This window comes from Natrix helvetica, assembly GCF_964273705.1.
Source record: "Natrix helvetica genome assembly, chromosome: 1".
Taxonomy (NCBI): domain Eukaryota; kingdom Metazoa; phylum Chordata; class Lepidosauria; order Squamata; family Natricidae; genus Natrix; species Natrix helvetica.
Window position 1 is genome coordinate 347,931,464 of NC_138548.1, and position 13,180 is coordinate 347,944,643.

The window sequence follows — 13,180 nt, forward strand, 5'->3', positions numbered from 1 at the left end:
GTAAAGAACAAAAATCTACTGAAGGCCCAACAGACGAAACAAGAATACAGAAAAGATGTGATAAAATCAAGAATGGAGAGTTGGCAGAACAAAGCCTTACATGGTCAATTTCTGGAAAAAATAAAAGATAAAGTGGACAGTGAAAAAACTTGGTTATGGTTAACAACAGGTACATTAAAGAAAGAAACAGAGTCACTAATCCTGGCTGCGCAAGAACAAGCTATCCGAACAAATGCCATTAAGGCCAAAATCGAAAAATCCTCTGATGATGCCAAATGCAGACTTTGCAAAGAAGTTGATGAAACTGTTGACCACATACTCAGCTGCTGTAAAAAAATCGCGCAGACTGATTATAAATTGCGGCACAATTCAGTAGCACAAATGATCCACTGGAATTTGTGCAAAAATTATAATATTAAAACAACAACAAACTGGTGGGAACATAAGCCTGAAAAAGTCACCGAAAATCAGATGGTCAAGATCCTGTGGGATTTTCGTATACAAACAGACAAAGTACTAGCGCATAACACACCAGACATCACACTGGTTGAGAAAAAGAAGGTTACAATCATAGACATCGCAATACCAGGTGATAGCAGAGTTGAGGAGAAGGAACATGAAAAAGTCGCGAAATACCAGGACTTAAAAATTGAAATCCAACGATTATGGCACAAACTAGCAGTGGTAATTCCAGTGGTAATCGGCACACTGGGTGCTATTCCAAAAGCACTGGAATTACATTTAAAACAGTTAAAACTTGACAAAATCACCATCAGTCAAATGCAAAAAGCTGCACTGCTTGGATCTGCACGTATATTACGAAAATACGTTACGACGTCCTAGGCCCCTGGGTGGGGCCCGACTAGTAATCAATGCCAAATCCGGCGAATCAACTGGCCGCTGTGATACAATCGTATAATAATAATAATAATAATAATAATAATAATAATAATAATAATAATAATAATAATAATATATTAAATTTCTAGACTACCCTCTCTCCCCGGAGGGACTCGGGGTGGTGTACAGGAATAAATTTAAAACATACAAACAATCTTACACATAGGTAAAAATCAAATTAAACAACCCCTGTACAATTTATAAAAAATAAAAAACAGACCTTAAAACCAATCCTAAAAATTTAGAAATAGAACTGAGGTGGGAAAGGTGGAATTAGGCCAAGCCGGCTAGCTGGAATAGGTGGGTTTTAAGTTTCTGACAGAAGGAGCGGAGATCCATAGTCATTCTAATGTCGGGGGGAAGGTCATTCCAGAGGGTCGGGCCCATCACAGAGAAGGCCCTTCCCCTAGGCGTCGCCCGCTGGCACAGCCTAGTGGACGGCACCCGGAGGAGTCCCTCTCTGTGTGAGAGAATCGGCTGGAGGGATGTATGGGGCAGGATACGATCCCGCAATAGAAATCTATTGCATTGATTGATTGACCTGTGCTCATTACCAATTTCTCTCCTTCTTCTGTTCAAAATGCTTTTAAATCTTCATGCATGTGGGATCCAGAATAGTTCCAGAATTGTCTTCCATCTCCACATATTTGCTTGTGTCCTCAGAACCAAGACTGATTTTTGGCCTTCCAGAAGGCCAGAGGAGGTCATTTTCCCCTTTCCCAGGCTCCAGGAAAGCCTCCAGAGGCTGGGGAGGGCGAGAAATGGCCCCAACGAGCCAACCAGAAGTTCAGGAATAAACAAAGGGATCATTTCTGAACTTCCAGTTGACCCATTGGGGCTGTTTTTTGCCCTCCCTAGCCTCCGGAGGCTTTCCTGAGGGAGGGGTCACGGGTACATGCACAAGCGGGAAGGATTGAATTGATGTGGGGATGCATGCGTGTGCAATAGTGCATGCGCACACAATTGTGGCACGCCATAAGGAAAAGGTTCACCATCACTGTTCTAGAATATTGAATAGCTTTCCAGAAAAGGCCTCTCGGGCCACACCCCTGGTTGTTCTTTTTTTTAAAAAAACAACAACAAAATTTTATTGATTTTTAGGGAATAAAAAGGAAAAGGGTAATGGAAAAGGTTACAAATTTTGGCAGTTGCAGTGTGCGGCAGGTGTTCCCTCCCCCCATACTCATAGTATACATTTAAACAAAATTCAATACAAAATAGCAATATTTAGTCAGCATATAAATTCAGGTAATAATTTCAATCACTTTATATCAAGCAGATTTTCTTGCTCATTTCTGTGATCTGAGTTTTTTTGGTATTGCCCCTTCTCCCCCCGCTGGCAGAGCTCCAGCCCCTCCCGTGTCCTGTATGTCTGGTGCAAGATCATCTGGTTTATCTAGGAGTGCTTTATTTTTTTCCATAAAGGCTTGTGCCTCTATGGTTGTGTTAATTCTAATTCTTGTATCCTCCCAGAATATTAGCATACCTTCAGGCATCAGCCATCTGAACCACACCCCCTTCTGGTAAAGTTTCTTCGCTAGTTGCGAATAGTTTTTCCTTTTCTCCCTCACTTTCTTGGGGATCTGTTTCAGAATGGTTATTTCCCTATCTTGGTATTTCAGAACTTGCCCCCTTTGTGCACTCAGGATTTCATCTCTTGTGGTCTTTCTAAGAAATTTAATGTGTACCTCCCTGGGTACATTGTGTGTTCTAGCATATGCCAGGCATGTCCAAAGTCCGGTCCGCGGGCCATTTGTGGCCCGGGGGGCGGTTTAATACGGCCCTTTAACAGCCCTCACTGCTCTATGTAAATGCGGCCTGCCCACGGCAAGCAGAAGACCTTTCAAATTTCTCTCCCACCACTTCTTTTTCGCGCGCGCGCTCACACTTCGCCTCCTTCAAGCTCCGTGCTCGCTGGAGGAAAAGGGGAGTGTGGGGGTGTATTTCCGAGTTCTGAAAGCAGAAGACCTTTCAAATTTCTCTCCCACCACCTCTTTTCCGCGCGCACGCGCGCACACACACTTCACCTCCGTCAAGCTCCGTGCTCGCTGGAGGAAAAGGGGAGTGGGGGGGTATTTCCGAGTTCCGAAAGCAGAAGACCTTTCAAATTTCTCTCCCACCACCTCTTTTTCACGTGCGCGCACACACTTCACCTCCGTCAAGCTCCGTGCTCGCTGGAGGAAAAGGGGAGTGTGGGGGGGTATTTCTGAGTTCCGAAAGCAGAAGACCTTTCAAATTTCTCTCCCACCACCTCTTTTTCGTGCGCGTGCACACACAGGAAAAGCAGACAAGCAGGAGAGAGAAGAAAGAAGGCAGGAAGGCAGAAGGAAGGGAAGGATGGAACTGGAAGGGAGGCAGGAAGGAAGGGAAGGAGGGGAGGAGGGAGTAAGGATAGACAAGCAAGAGGGAAAGAGGAAAGAAAGCAGGAGGGCAGAAGGGAGGTGGAAGGAAGGAAAGAAAAGCAGACACGCTGGAGGGAAAGAGGAAAGAAGGCAAGCAGGCAGGAAGGAGGCAGAAGGAAGGAGGGAAGGATGGAACTGGAAGGGAGGCAGGGAAGGAGGGAGCGAGAAAGGAAGGATAGGAGGATAGGAAAAGAGGAAAGAAGGCAGGCAGGCAGAAGGGAGGGAGGTGCAAGGAAGGAAGGAAGCACAGATAAGCAGGAGGGAAAGAAGGCAGGCAGGCAGGAGGAAAGAGGAAGGAGGGAACTGGAAGGGAGGCAGGAAGGAAGGGAAGGAGGAAGGGAGGGTGGAAGGAAGGATAGACAAGTAAGAGGGAAAGAGGAAAGAAAGCATCTGAATGTACTAAACACGAGTCTTCAGGGAAAAGATGCATACATTGTGAAAACTCAGCTGTCAGTTGATCTTAATGTTATGAAATGAAAAGTATGCCATTTGCAATTAACTTGGCATAAAATAATTCATTTGCATTTAATTGTAATTGTTCAAAGAATGTTCGGAAAAATGTTTGGCCCTCCAGCATGTTCACTTCATCCAATCTGGCCCTCTTTGAAAAAAGTTTGGACACCCCTGGCATATGCAGAATTTACTCTATAAACCCCATCTGTTGCTTCTCTTTGTGAATGTATTCAGCTAAAATGCTTGTCATAATGTCCCTTATATCTTCATCATCTGCCTCAACCACATTTTGAAATCTAAGGTAAAAGGACATTCTTTCAAATTCTATTTTCATCTGTTGGATCTCAAGCTCTTTGTTCCCCTTCTGCACCCCTTCCATCCCCCCCCTCATCTCAGCCATCCCCCCCTCCAAAAGATCCAGTCTCTGTGAGTTTTTGCTGGTCTGGTCCTGGTTCTCTCTAAGTTCTTCTTTCATCTCTTTTAATTGCCTTTTTATCTCCTCTTGTCCCTCTAGGATTTGCTGAAACATTTGTTGAAAATCAGTCTCAGTAGTTTTAGGCTGCATCAAAGATGTTATCGTTGATTGTGTACTGGGACTAGATGTTGTGGATGTCGGGGGAGAGGTAGCAATGCCGGGCTTCCCAGGTGGTGGTTTTTTACGTGACATTTTATGAACAATAAAGAGTTCAGAGTCAATGCAGAGAAAGATCAGTCAGAGGGGTAGAACCGCCAAGAGAGTTCAGGAGACTAAAGGTCCAGGAAGAAGGAGATTTTTCTGGTCACACTTTCTGGCAATGGAGTAATAAGTCCTTCACTCCAGGGAATCCAAAAAATCCAAATCAACAAGAGATTTGTCTGAGTAGCAAGGAGACAAAGACCGGAAGCCTGAAGTTCTATAGTTGGAGTCAATTTTCACTGTTTATAAAGACAATGGAAGTGTGCCATCTTGCCCTGCCAGCTTCTGGGTTAGGAGGCATAATAAAAAGTTTTCAAAGTTTCCAAAGTTTTCAGATCATCATTTCATTTATAGGGTTACAGTCCAAAATTCGCCTTTGCTATGAGCGTGGCGTCATTAGTTGGCTCTCTCCCTGCCTCCTCCCCTAGGGCTGAGAGCGAAAACAGTTTACAGCTGCCTGTCCGAGGGGGGGGGAATCCCCCTCCCTCCAGCCGCGCTTCTCCAAGCCGAGTTGAAAGAGAGTTTTAATTAGCTGGCAATTTCTTTACAAGCAGACAAAGGGAATGGAGAGAAGTTTCCACCTCACCGCACCGCAGCCGCGTCCTTCTGATCGCTCATTCTTCCAGCTGCCTCCTCACGAAGATGCCGGAGTGCCTCCCCATCATGCTTCCCGATGCCTAGGGCGATGCGGGCCCCCCCGGCCACCGCCGACTCAGGGGATCCCCCGTGGTGCCGCCCCTTCGGCAGGAGCCTCTACGGGCCATCCTGTGCCCCCCAAGGAGTGAGGGGCCCACCAGGAGAGCACGGGGCAAGCAGAGCCTGCCCGTCGCAATCAGCAGCGGAAGCGGAAGTCCACCCCTGGTTGTTCTTTGATGTCTAGGAAAAGGGAACTTCAGCCTATCAGCCAACACACTCACCAACAAAACCACACAGCCTTTTTTGAGGCTGTGCAACATTGAGTGATCTGCTGTTCCTATTGTAATTTTGAATCCAGCCAGGAAAAAAATAATAAACACCAGAAATAATCATAGTAACTGTATTCACATAAGCTAATTTTCTTTATTTTTAAAAAGATTTTTTTATTTTCAAACAAACATAAGCACGCAAAACATATAACATAAAAAACCTCTTCAACTACATACAGTGTGTTGATTGGTTATAAAATCTTTCTCTGTCCTTCACATAGTCATCACTCGAGCTTTATCAAAAATCACTTATTGTCAGTCAAATATCTTTGTATACATTATTATTGTACTTCATTTATTTAATTATCACTATTGTTTCACCATTTTAAACAAGGTATTCTAAATATGTATCAATTTATATTATGATGATTCATTATATCATCTTCAATATATCCAAAAATAAAGAATTTTTTTTGTATCCTATTCTAAATCATTCTATTATTTTAGCATTAATAGCATTCTCTAATAATTTTCAATTCCATGTTTTTTTCCATTATTAGTATCATCAATCTAATATACATTTATACAAATTATTATAATTGTTAAACTTCCATTAAGCATAGCTATTATTACATCCTTTTTATATGAGGCATATTAAATTTGAAGTAAATTTATATTATGGCATTTTATTACATCATCATTACATCATCCAATGATATTACATCTTTATATTCTCTTCTATATAGAATTATTTATCTTTTATAAAAAGGCTTTTCAACATCATCTCCATCATCCTCACTTACAGTTTATATAAAATTTCATATTATCAATCTAGTATACTGTATATAAATGCTTTATTATCATTATTTATTATTATTATTTGACTTAGCTATTATTACTTTATCTTATACATAATACTCAAAGTTTAACACATTTAACTAAATTTTATTGTGACATTTCATTTCAACATCCTGTATCCTTCTAGAAATAGTGCAGTCCAATATCTCTTGCCATTTGTAGAATCTGTATTCTAAGTGTTTTCTTGATAAGTCCTATGTGGACTTCTCATGACAACTTGTTGTTCATTGGATATCTTAAAAGTATTCGAAACCCTCCATCTGTTCCTTTCATCTGCTTGACTTTTGTTATCACTGGTGCTTCTGCCGAAATTACTCTCATTGTCTCTTCCCAATTTTTTCCCCTATCTTCATCTATGTTTTGACATCTGAGATAGAATTCCAGTTCCTCAATCTCTTCTTTCTATATTCCGCACTTATCATTTCCCTTCACACTCGATTTGCTGTCAATGTCAACAATTTTCTTATCACTTTCATATGTCTCTGTAATTTTTTGAACTCTATCCTCAAATTTCATTGTTGTTTTATAAGTATTTTCAACTCTCCCCTCTGTACTTTCTATATTTTGATATTTTGTATTTTGATCTATAAATTCAAGACTCTTTTCAATTCTCTCTGTAGTTATTAAGAGTTTTTGAATTTCTAACATAATTTTTCCTTTTCTTCTTCATATAGTGCCATTTTTCCAAGTTATAAACACTGCCACTAAAACATCCAAGGCTTTTGCTAGGTTTCAAACAAATTCAGTGAAATTTTTTCCACTGACCCTTTCAGTAAACCAAGCCAATAGCTTTGTAATATCAGATGTTGCCAAGCCTCTAGCCACTAGAGGGCAGGGTCTTTACCCTCTGTTTTTGGCTCTCTTTTCTAAACTCCGAACTCCGGAAAGGGTTTTTCTCCCGAAAGAGAAAAAAAATTGTTTAAAGATTTCAATCCGGCCAAGCCTTGCCGAGGAAATAGGCTTTTAATACACTAACACAAAAATTGGAAAAAGTATAGAGGAAGAAGGGGAAAAAAAACCAGTCCAGTTTAAAAGTAAGATGCATTTGTAAAAAGTCCATCCATAAAAAACAAACAAAATTAAAGTGAAAAAGATAACACGATAGTTTTAAACCAGTGTAAATTCGCCGCTTGTTTCCTTCTGTCTTCAATTTTATTTTAATTCTGAGTCTTTTGGGTTTTCTCTTCTTTAATAATAAAAAAATGTCTTACCATTTCGACACACTGTCTCACCTGTGCTGCTTCTGTTTCAAGGACTTGTCCCAACCTTCTGCAGCCATTTTGGCTGCTTCTCTGGTAGCTGGCAAAAAGAGCTTTTTCCTGGATCAATCAGAGGCTTTGCAATGCCCCTGAGATCAGCAGGACATGCCCGTCACTATCACCATTCCTTCAGAATGGTTTAGATCCAAAAGGATCGTCCAGCAACAGAGATATCGACAGCAATCCTGGAGCCCCAAGATTGCATGTCGTGTCATTGCGATGTCAAGCCCCGCCTTTTTCCAAGCCCCGCCTTTCAATGTAATCAAATTTTATGTTCTTTTTCTCACCCCATGCTATCTTTTTGTGCTGGCCCCACCTTCACATTTTAATACGTATTTCCTCTTGCCCTTTCCAACTGCTTCCTAAACCACAATGCAATTATCTCTCTCTCTCTCATCCCCATCCTTCCCAGTTTTGCAGTGTAATATTCCTACAGTCCAACAACATGGACCAAAAGATAACAAAGGAAAGGGCCCACAAAATTGCCTACATCTTTGAAAATAATGTTTCGCCAACAGAAACCTTCAGGAAAAGGCCTCTGCAGCCAAGAAATGAGCTCTGGATTGATGTATTCAGTGCACCCTGGCCTCTGTTTTGCCATCAGAGACCTCCAGGAAAGGCCTCTGAAGCTGACAAATGAGCTCTAGATTGACGTGTGGTGACCCCCTTTGGCCTCCATTTCACTGATGTTGAAAAGGAGGCCAGGGGCACACTGCACACATCAATGCGGAGCTCATTACCTGGCTGAAGAGGCCTTTCCTGAAGGCCTCTGACCATGAAATGAAGGCTGGGGGTGGGATGGGCACAAGTGGTGGCAAGTGGCCACAGAAGTGAACCGGCAAGGCAAGGCAGGTGTCGGGGTGTGGGAGGCCTGGCTGCCTCCCACATTGTCCTGAAATAAGTGGGCATGGGGAACATGGGGCAGATCCACCCCATCCCAGCTTGATTTTTACTCAAGCGCCTCGCCCCACCCTATGCAACCAGGTGCATTAGAGTGGGTGGGGTCTTAACTAGGGCTTATTTTGGGGGAGGGCTTACCGTATTTTTCAGATGCACCTTTTCCCACCCAAAAAGGGGATGAAAATCTGCGTCTTATACACTGAATAAAGCATTTTTGGCCTCCTGAAACTCTGTCCCCTTCGCAAAAATGGCCGTGCAGAGAGTTTGGGAGGCCTGCAAAGCGCTCCTGGGGGCTGGGGAGGGCAAAAATGAGTGAAAAATGGGTCATTGTTTTGCTTGTTTTTGCCACCCCCCAGCCCCCAGGAGCACTTTGCAGGCCTCCCAAACTCTCTGCATGCCCCGTTTTCACAAAGAACGAGGCATGCAAAGGGTTTGGGAGGCCTGTAGAGTGCAAAATTTTTTTTTAAAAATATACCTCTTCAAAATCTTGGTGCGTCTTAGTGCGTCTTATACTCTGATAAATACGGTATATTGTGCACATGTGTAAAAATCAAGCTAGTGCATAGTCACTCATGCCCTCGTCCTTTCTCGCCTGGACTATTGCAATGCTCTCTACATGGGGCTGCCCTTGAAGAGCACCTGGAGGCTTCAGCTGGTCCAGAATGCGGCCGCGCGGGTTGTCATGGGGGTACCTAGGTGCTCCCATGTTACACCCCTTTTAGGCGGCCTGCACTGGTTGTCGGTTGTTTTCTGGGTGCGATTCAAGGTATTAATTATGACCTTTAAAGCACTCCATGGCTTAGGCCCAGGGTACCTGCGAGACCACCTACTGCCACCAGTAGCCTCCCACCGTCCAGTACGATCCCACAGAGTTGGCCTCCTCAGGGTGCCGTCGGCCAGACAGTGTCGGCTGGTGACCCCCAGGGGGAGAGCCTTCTCTGTGGGAGTGCCTTCCCTCTGGAATGAGCTGCCCCCGGAGCTTCGCATAATCCCTGACGTCCGGTCCTTCCAACGCGCCCTAAAAAGTTGGCTTTTCCAGCAAGCCGGCCTGGCCTGTTAATTTTAACTCATTTTTAAATGTATTGTCTTTTAAATTCGGTTTGTTTTTTTGGATATGTATTTAATTTTTTTTTAACTTTTGGGATGTGTTTTTTTTTAAAATGTTGTACGCCGCCCTGAGTCCTTTTGGAGTAGGGCGGCATATAAATCTAAATAAACAAAACAAACAAACAAGAAACATTTTCGGGATAGGGCTTATTTTCAGGAAAGCATGGTACTTGGAAATTGTCTAGCCATGGAAGTGGATTTTCCACATACCTATCACCCTTGTGGGGTAGCCTAGAGAAGAAACACACTTAGGAGTACTAGCTCTATCTTGCAAGTTTGAAAGCACATTTCTCTCCTGTTGCCTTTGCAGCCTAAGAAGCTAGGGTTAGTCCCTTCTTGGATGTTTGTGATTCCCCCTTCAATTTAAGCTGCATCCTATGCAACTATTGCCCTATCTGCAGTTCTTCCCTCTGTCTTCCATTCCATTACTTCTTATAGTTTAAGAGACTAATCCCTTAACATTATAAAAATACATTTATGGTTCCAAAATTTCAGTGTGTGGAAAAAATTTTTGCTGTTCTTTGCGACATGTAAATGAGTTGTAAATTATATATTTATTTGATTTATATCCTGCTTTTGATGGTAAAGGTTTCTCCTATCCAGTCATGACCAACTCTAGGGGACAGTGCTCATCTTTATTGCTTAGCTGAGGGAGCATTGTCTGAAGATATTCCTGTGGTCATGTGACCAGCATGTCTATATGCCGAGGTGCACAGAAAGCTGTTGCATTCCCACTGAAGTGGTACCTATTTATCTACTCGCATTTTCATGTGAGTAGGAGCTGAGGCAAGTAATGGGAGTTCAGCCTGTCACAGGGTGCTCGGGTATCAAATCTGGACTTTAGCTTTCCAGTGGACAAGCTCAGCATCTTTTAACCGTTGAGCCATTGCACAATTTACTGGGTGCAATTCAAGAAGGTGTACATAATGTCTGAGCTTCTATTTGACTACAACAGGGGTGTCAAACCCAAGACTCACCTGCCGGATCTGGATCTGGCCTGTGGGGCCATCCTGAAAACAGTGAAGGACTGGCCCATGGTGCCTCTGCCAGTGAAAATGAAGCCTAGGAGGGCCGTGTGCTCTGTTTTTGGCCGGGACAGCCTCCTGCAGCCCTCTGCCAGTGAAAACAGACTCTATTTTTAGTTGCAGAGGACTGCAGGAGTCCATTGTGGCCAAAAATGGGGCCGAGGGGGGGCCATGCGTGGCCCCCCCGAGCTCTGTTTTTGCTGGCAGAGGGCTAGCAAAACAAATGAAAAGCAAAACAAACAAAATAAGAAACGTTTCCCCTTTTGCATTTGAGCATCCATGAAGGGACAGGAAAGGAGAAAGGGAAAGAGGAAAGACAAAGAATAAGAAAGATGGGAAGATATCAAGGAAGGAAAAAGAAGGAAAGAGGGGAAGGAAGAAGAAAGCAGAATGAAGAGGGAGGGAGGGAGGGAGGGAGGGAGGGAGGGAAGGAAGGATCCCCTCAGCCACCACAGGTACCCCCGACACAAGTAACCCCTCCCCCCTCAGCCACATACCATTGGTTCCCCCAAGGTCAAATACAACTCTGATGTAGCCCTCAATGAAATCGAGTTTGAGACTCCTGCACTACAACAACCACTCTGTGAAATGAGTTGAACTGAGTGAATGATGAGCCAAAAGTCAACCAGCCAGTTTTCATACCAAAGGGTGGACTGGAACTCAGTGTCTTAGATTTTAGTACAGTACATTCAACCACTACACCAAAATGGCTCTCACAGATTCTGTATGATTACAGTGAAATATGGTAATCCTTCACCGAAAATGTTGAGTAAAATTTCTCTCTCTCTCTCTCTCTCTCTCTCTCTCTCTCTCTCTCTCTCTCTCTCTCTCTCTCTCTCTCTCTCTCTCTCTCTCTCTCTCTCTCTCCCTCCCTCTCTCTCTCTCTCACACACACATCTATTGTGAAGATTCCTTTGCCCATTTGAGTTGAGATGTTACCAGCTGAACATATTGCAGGCTGAACTTGTAAGCGGATGTGGGGAAGAACATGAGAGACTAAGCAAAGAAATGCTGTCAGGATCTTTCCCACATACCACTACAGAGCGAGAGACATCGGGGAAAGATTGAATCAGTGTCTGGAGGTTGTCGGGAAAGGGCCAAATAAACTCAGGGTGAACTCTTCCAAAACGGAATGGCTGTATAGCAAGAAACCTTCAGGAATATTAGCCCAGTAGTTATTGAGAAAGAACAGCATTTCCCCTGAAGGAATTGGCCCCTGATTGGGAAGTTGTCTTGGTCTCCCATCTATTGGTGCTCTTCATTATATCAAGTGAAGCAGTGCTGGGATTCAATCGGTGTAACAACCGGTTCGCTGAGCACGCGCTTCCCTTCGCGGGTGCGCAATTCGTTTCAAAACAGCTCTAAAACTTACCTTCTACTGCAGCCCCGGTGCGTACAACAGCTGAGGCATGGCAATCCGCTCTGCCACGCCTATCAGCTGGGCTTCAAACAAAGGAAATATAGGACAGACTAGCACAGGGGCGAGTGGGCAGGGTCAACTGATCGCTGAAACTACCGATTCACGTGAAACAATCCTAACCGGCTGAATACCACCCCTGAAGTGGACAACAATGTCTTGGAGATTATGTGTTGTATGGGACAGAAATGTAGAGATTCCAAAGAACTCCTTGGCATTGTGGCAGGATGGAGCAGAGCAGAATACTTTATGTGGTTAGACCAGGGGTATCCAAACTTGACAACTTTAAGACTTGTGGACTTCAACTCCCAGAATTCCCCAGCCAGCCATTAAATCCACAAGTCTTAAAGTTGCCAAGTTTGGACACCCCTGGGTTAGACACACAAGGAATTTGTCTCTAGTACTATGAATGTATAGAGTAGACAGACAGATTTCGTGGCCTAAATTTTCCTTTCGGCTTCTCTTAAGTCTACATTCTGGTGTTTTTAATTAATGTGTACTATGTAATCATCATATGAGTTTGATTGTTTACTGAATTAGCATTACTAAATTGTATCTGCTTTGTTTTACATACCTGAAGAGTTAGTTTAAAGATAAGAGATTTAGAAATGCCTTAAATAAAGAACCTCACTTCCTAACACAGGGCGGGGTGAATTTTGATGGCATGTAGACGCTTAGAATGGCATGTTGGCCACATGTTAAGGTGACCAGCTTCCAAGTAAGCAAGTGTGGGAGTGTCAACCCTTTGAGGTAGGCCAAGTCAGGAAAACAGACAGAGTGAATTATGTTTCAGGAATTTGGGAAATTTTTTTAGTGAAACCTGAAAGCCTTCCAGAGTATCCCTTTGCCCCCTCTTACACCAAGCAGAATCAGGATGGAGTTAGCTTGAGTTTCTCACATTTTCTTCTTTCCCAGAACTAACTTTTACATAATGATTCTTTTATTCCTTCTTCAAGGTTATCTCCTTACTCTTCCACTGGGAGAATGCACTTATGGTGGAGCTCATCTGATGGTCTTCTGTGTTTATTATTTTATTTCTCAGCAAGAGTCTGAAATACTACTCCACTGAAGTTCAAACATTTATTTATTATCTTGCCTTCATTATTATTATCATTTTTTTACAGATCTAGTGGCTCAGTGACTGAAAGATGCTGGATTTGTCAGTCAGAGAAGGTTGGCTCTCTGTACTCCAGCAGTTCAAGCCCTAGTACTACATGACAGAGTGAGCTCCTGTTCTTGTCTTCACCTCCTTCCAAGCTAGCAGTTCAATGCAAGTAG